Source organism: Lichenostomus cassidix, chromosome 18 (assembly GCF_008360975.1).
Source record: "Lichenostomus cassidix isolate B80296 chromosome 18, HeHo_3.0, whole genome shotgun sequence".
NCBI classification, from domain to species: Eukaryota; Metazoa; Chordata; class Aves; order Passeriformes; family Meliphagidae; genus Lichenostomus; species Lichenostomus cassidix.
In genome coordinates, this window is record NC_139498.1 from 2,784,074 (window position 1) to 2,790,262 (window position 6,189).

The following is a 6,189-nucleotide window of genomic DNA, read 5'->3' on the forward strand; positions in this document are numbered from 1 at the left end:
CGCCCCCCGCGCTCCCCCCCCCAACCCGGCTCCATTCTTTCTCCGGCGCGCGCGCCGCGCGTCAAGCGAGCGCCGCACCCGATTGGCTGGCGGCCCGCCAGCGCTCCTGCCAATCGGCGCGCGGCGAGCGGCGCGGAACGGCGGCGCCTAATTCAAGCCCGGCGGATGAATGGGGAGGAGGGAGCGGCGCGCAGGCGCGGTGCGCGCTCGGGGCGGACGGGTAGGGGAATTGCATTGCCGCGCACCCCCCGCCGCAGCGCGCGGGCCCCCCCCGCGCCTCGATTGGCTGGCGGCGAGCCAGCGCGCTGTCAATCACGCAGTGTAAACAAGGCGCTGATTGGCCGGTGCCGCGGGCGGTTTCAAGGCGCCCCCCGAGGGGGGGGGACACGCGCGGCGGGGGCGGTTTCGAGGTCCCCCCGCGCACACCCCGGAGCGCCCCGGGCCGGAGCGAGCGGGATCAAAGAGCGGCGAGAGGGGAGCGGGCCGCGGGCAGCGCCGGGCGCAGGTCCGGGACGGGCGGCGGTGTCATGGGGGGGCTGCCGGGGAGGGGGGGCTGCAGTGATTGTGGGCCCTGCGAGGCGGGGGGGGAAGTGCTGGGGGGCGTGCGATGGAAGGGGGGAGCGTGCAGTGGGGAGGGTAGTTGCGGGGCCTGTGCAGTGATGGGGAGTACAGTATGGGGGGTCCATGCAGATCAAGAGGGGGGCTGTGCAATGTTGGGGGGCCGTGCAGTGCAACGTGGGGGCTGTGCAGTGTTGGGGGGCTGCAATGAGGGGGCTTGGAATGGTTGGAAGCCCTGCGAGGTGGGGGTGTGAGTGTCGGGGGGATGTGCAGTGAAATGTTGGGGGCTTGTGCATTGTTGGGGAGCTGTACAATGTAGAGGGGCCGTGCAGAGCTGTGCCTGGGGCGGTGCAATGCTGGGGGGCTGTGTGCAATGCGGGGAGGGGGCAGAGCCAATTTAGGGGCTGTGTGATGTGGGGGGGCTGCACAGGGCAAGGGGAGCCCGTGCAGTACCAGGGACCACACAGTGGGAACAGGAGTGGGAGCAGCCCGGGGGGTACCACAAGCAGAGGCCTGGCAGCGGCTGCCACTGGGGTCCCTGTCGGGGCGCTGCGGGGTTTGGTGTTTTTTTTCCTCCTTTGCAATAAAAGGCTGTAATTGATTGAAAATGCTGAAATAAATCCCAATCACTCGTAACCACGATTAGATTACGGCGGGCAATTCATTACGCGGGACGGCAATCGAGTTAGGAGGGAGCGGCCAGGGGCCACGGGGACCCTCCGGCACCGCATGGACAGAGCTGCGCACGCCAGGACACAGGGACATGGCACAGGGACAGACAGACAAGGACAGCCGGGAACAGGCGGCCGCACCGCGGGGCACAGCCCGGCACAGGCGCTGGTGCAGCAGGACGTGCGGCTGTGGCACGGAGCCATGCACAGGGACACGCTGAGGGGGACACGGACACAGAAGGACACGGGATGGCACCGGCAGCACGGAGGCACAGCACACCCAGCCTCCGCATTCTCCTCCACAGCTGCCGTGCGAAGGCCCTTTGGATCCCTCTCCACGTGGGAAAGGCCAGGAAAGGCCGTTATGGATTATCCCAGTGCATGGAATTGGTGCTGAGCAGGCATGCGGTGCTGATCCCACCGTGGGGTACGGTGTGCAGCCACCAGTGGAAAGAGTTTCTTGACTGAAAAAGAAATCCAAAAAAAACTCAGAAAAAGCAGCTCTCAGGCTCTTCCTTCCCGCAGTTACGCCAGCGGGAGTGCGAGTGGGAAGGAGTTGGGGGAACCCCTGGTGCTGGGTGGGAAAGGGGTGAGTCTAGTGGATAAGCATCCCCTGGGCAAGCCCCTTCCCTGGTCAGACTGTCCCCCATGAGTGGGCAGAACCCCCATCCCCCTGGGCAGACCCCCCACCATGGGGATATATGGGCACATTCCATCTGGGCAGACCCCCCAGTGGGTAGACAGACCCCCGCTGTGGGTGTCCAAACCCTGTGGCAGCCCCCCGCCATGGGCAGCTCTCTTGCCCTGTGGGGATAACTCTGCTGTGTGAGGTTCATCAATGAAGTGAGCCCAAACGAGCACAATTAAAGCCAATTTAATGAGGAACCCCCCACATCCACCCCTCAGCCCTGCAGCTGCCTTTGTCCACTGCTGCTGCTGCTGCTGCTCTCACGGTGCCTGTCCCCCCTCAGTTGGGGGTGTGCCACCACGGAGCCCTGTGAGCATCGCTGGGGGGCAAGAGGGGACCCTGAGGATGGGGTGTGGTGGCAGAGGGCACAGCCTGTCCTTGCACAGGGGAAATATTTGGGGCTGCAGCCTCAGTAGCATCCAACGTCCTCAGCTGTTTCCCTGAGCTTTATCCTCCTGGGAGCTGCTGAAGCCCCTTGGAAGGGGAAGGAGGCTGGGGAGCTGATACTGGAGGCTGATACTGCTGGGGCAGGAGCTGGAACAGCCCCTGGCTCTCCCTGGACCTCCAGCACTGCTGTGGTGGGACCCCCTGGCTGGTGTGTCCCCTCTGCCGTCCTTCATAGCTCATCCCAGAGCTCTCCACGGCACAGAACGGCATGGAATGGCACGGAACAGCACAGCACGGCTCCGGGGACAGGCGGTTTTCCAGCTGGCCACAGCATTCCTGGTGTGTCTCAAGGCCGTCTGTGTCCAAGGGTTGTGTTTGCCGGCGTGGAGGGACAAGGTGGCTCCACACCACTGGCCCCTCCACTCCATGCTCAGGGACCTCGTCCCCTGCCCCGTGCTCCCCATGGGTGGGGGCAGTGGGGGGGACGGAGCCACAGCCACTCGGGGGTCCAAGGAAAAAGGCAGGAACTTAACTCCCATTAACCATCCCATTGTACCGGCCGTGGGAATAATCGGGTTTGCTAATGCAATTGCTGCCGCGATGCGAAAATCCGACTGGAAAATGTATTAGAGCAATTATCCGCCTCCCTCCGCAGCCGGCGGAGCATTAATATTCAATTTTGATGTGGAAGCCCTATTATGTTAATGACTTCGGTGACAAAAGTCGTTAATGTAAGACGGCTCCTTTATGGCGTGGCATTAGCTGGGGTGAGCGCGGCCGTGGCCACGCCGGGGTGCGGGACGTGATGGAACGGGGGGCATGGCACGAGGATGCAGGATCGGGCTGCCTGGGGAACCGGGATGAGCCCCCTTCCCATCCCCGCTCAGCCCTCACACCTCGGGCCGAGCGGCCGCTCCCCTCACCCGGAGCTGCCGGTGCTCCGGAGGCTGTGCCGGGGCGGATTATCTGTGCTGCAGCGCATCCGGCAGCGCCGCTCCCTCAGCTGCAGCTGCCCTCCTTTGTTCTCTCCCTGGGCCCCGGGAGATGCACCGGTGCTTCCCCGCCTGCCGGCAAGCGCAGAGGGCCAGCCCGGACTGGTCACTGTCCAGGCCATGAGGTGACACCAGGGCTGTGCCCCTGGCCAGGTGCTCGGTGCTGCTGCTGTGATTTGGGCAGCATCCTAGGCAGGCCTGGCTGGATAAGGGGATAGATCCAGAGCTGTGGGCTGGTGATGGGAGACGTGGGGAGAGGGATGAGGAGCGAACCAGAAGTGAGCCAGGGAGCCAGCACCCCCTGGCCTGGCCAGCAGTAGCCACCTCAGCTCCCAGCTGGGAATGTCAGTGCCACGGCTGGTGTGATGCTGAGCTGTGCTGCGATGGTGTCCTGGAGCACTGGAGGGATGGGAACAGACAAACAGGGAACTGGGAGCTGCCTGTGACGGAGAAAACGACCATGACCTTCACTGTTCCAGCCAAGAGCTCATCCTCCTGCCGCTGGACTGGGAGTGCCCCGGCCTTGCCATGAGTTTGGCCAGCAGCGGGTGGCCCTACAGCATGGGCGTGGGGCTGGCCTGGCACTGGGGCGCTCAGTTCCCAGCTGGGAACCAGGAAATTTCTCACGGCCAAGGAGGGGACGGCAGATCCCAGACACAACCCAAGCACGGGATGGGATTTCTGGGTGGTCCTTTCCAGGCCCCCTTGGGAGGCTCCTGCCTGGTGTGGTCCTCTCCAGGTAGTCAGTGTTCGGTACAACCGTGTCCCAGTGCAGCGATCTGTGCGTGGCTCTGTCCCAGCCCTGGTGTGTCCACGGGGGCTGCAGCAGTTGGGATTTGCTGCCCAGTACGATGCCCCCCTCCCCAATCCTGGCTATAATGGGCGAGTGGGGCCACAGGCATCCAAGCACAAAGTAACCCTGCCGCCACCTCTGGCTGTCAGGGCCAGCGGTGACCCACACCACACCCGGGACAGCGCCCGAGGGATGCAGCCGGGGCTGGGGGCGGTCCACCATTGCCCCCCGGTGTCTACCGCGGCAGGCAGGTGCCGAGCCTTTGGTGGCACCGGGGTCTGGCGTTGATAGCGCATGGATAGGCAGGTGTCCTTGGGACTGCTGGGGACGGGGCACCCTCTGGGACACAGCCCGGTGGCACGGGGCCCCGCAGGGCCGTGCCGGTGTCCCCCCCATCCCCTCGCTGTCCCCGCTCCCCGCGGAGGCGGCTCCGCGCGCACGTGGCCGGGCCGGGCCGTGCCCCGCGCCCCGCCCCGCACCCCTGCCGCGCTCCCATTGGCCTAGCGCTCCCCATCCCGCGCTCCCATTGGCCCAGCGCCCCCCGTCCCGCGCTCCCATTGGCCCCGGCGCCCTCCACAAACAAAGGCCGGCGCCCGGCGGGGGGCCCGGCGCGCTGCTCTGATTGGCGGGGCGAAGGGGCGGGGCGGACCGGGCCGGGCCACGCCCCCCGAGCCGCGCCGTGTGCCCTAATAGGGAGCGGGGCGGCGCGCGCCCATTCATGCGCGCAGGGAGGGGCGGGGCCAGCGCGGGGCTGCGCTTCCCGCCCGCGGCGCGCGCGGCTCGTTCTCACGGCGCGGGTGGGTGAATGAATGGGCGCGCGCGGCTCGGTCAGGTCCGGTAAGGCTCCGTACGGCCCGGTAAGGCACCGCGGGGCTCGGAACGGCTCGGCACAGCTCCGTGCCTGGGCTAGGCTTGGGTACGTGCAGGTGGGGAGCGTGTCCCCGCGCGGGTGCGATGGTGGCGGGGTTCGCGTGGGGCGGGCGCGATGCGTGTCCTGCGTGTGCGTGGCTGCGCGTGGATCCCCCGTGGTTGTATCCCCCGTGCTGTGTCCACTCGCACGCCCTTCTGTGCCTTGCACACCCACGCGTGTTTTGTTCCGGGGGGCGAAGGGGTCTACATCGCTCCTGCCCAGCCCCTGGGGCAGTACCAGGGTCCCAAAGGCTTGGGTACCCTCATCCCAAAATCCACCCCATGGTGAGCACCCACTGTGGGGCCCCACAGGTGACCCTGGGGGGGCCAGTGACCGTGGGAGGGGGTCACCATGGCCTCTCGCCTCCCCCCAGGACAGGCTGTGCTGTTTATCCCATGCTGCTTTAACCCCCGCAGATACGTTGGGCCCCTTGCCTCCATCCTCCTCATCATACCCATAAATTCGTTCCCGATCCCATTCCCAACCTGCCAGGCTCTCGCGGGACACACGGCAGCTCCCAGCCCATTCTGGAGATACAGACTGAACTTTGGTCCCTGAGCAATTAAGGTGCCTGAAACTGCACTTCATTAATGGTTGTTCCGCAATAAAACCCATCAAACTGCCCTTATTTGCAATATAAAACTGCAATTTGTTTTAATTTATGTTTTTCAATCCCTGCCGGGCGGTTCCCAAGATCTGCCAGGCATCTGTCACCAGAGCCAGCTGTCGGCAGCAGGGTGGCCCTGGGTGCTGGGTGCCAGGTGCCAGTCCCTGGGTGAAGGGGGGACACGAGGTGGGGTGTGGGTGAGCTTGCCCCAGGTCTGCAGAGGGGGTTCCCATTCCCTCCCATTCCCCCTGGACCCTCCGCTGCGTGCCCCAAGAAGGGAGGGCAGGAATGCTCCCAGGGAGCTCGTGGTTCCGGGGAAGAGCATCCCTGTGTCGTGGGAGGTTCATGGGAGCACCCTGCCATGGGGCTGCCACTGAGGTGAATTCCTGAACAAGGGTGGGATGGGGATGGGAGCAGATATGGCCCCAGCTGTTTTCCTGGGACAGCATCACCCATGGGAGCTGGGAATCTGGCTCAGCCCAGCACAGAGTGTGTGTGTAAGCAGTGTGTGTGTGTCAGACACAGCAGCACCCCATGGACATCCCGAGTGATTTGCACTTCCATAAAGCAGTGCAGGATCCCT

At 65.2% G+C, this 6,189-nt stretch overlaps 2 long non-coding RNA genes across 2 annotated transcripts; both read left to right on the top strand.

Moving 5' to 3' along the window:
• Window positions 1-151: 151 nt before the first annotated feature.
• LOC146429416 (uncharacterized) lies at window positions 152-2,944 on the top strand. Its single transcript, XR_014855562.1, has 2 exons — window positions 152-505; window positions 1,205-2,944. It is a non-coding gene; the product is annotated as an uncharacterized LOC146429416 (long non-coding RNA).
• Window positions 2,945-4,900: 1,956 nt separating this feature from the next.
• On the top strand, window positions 4,901-5,622 carry LOC146429417 (uncharacterized). Its single transcript, XR_014855563.1, has 2 exons — window positions 4,901-4,946; window positions 5,416-5,622. It is a non-coding gene; the product is annotated as an uncharacterized LOC146429417 (long non-coding RNA).
• The last annotated feature ends 567 nt before the right edge of the window (window positions 5,623-6,189 follow it).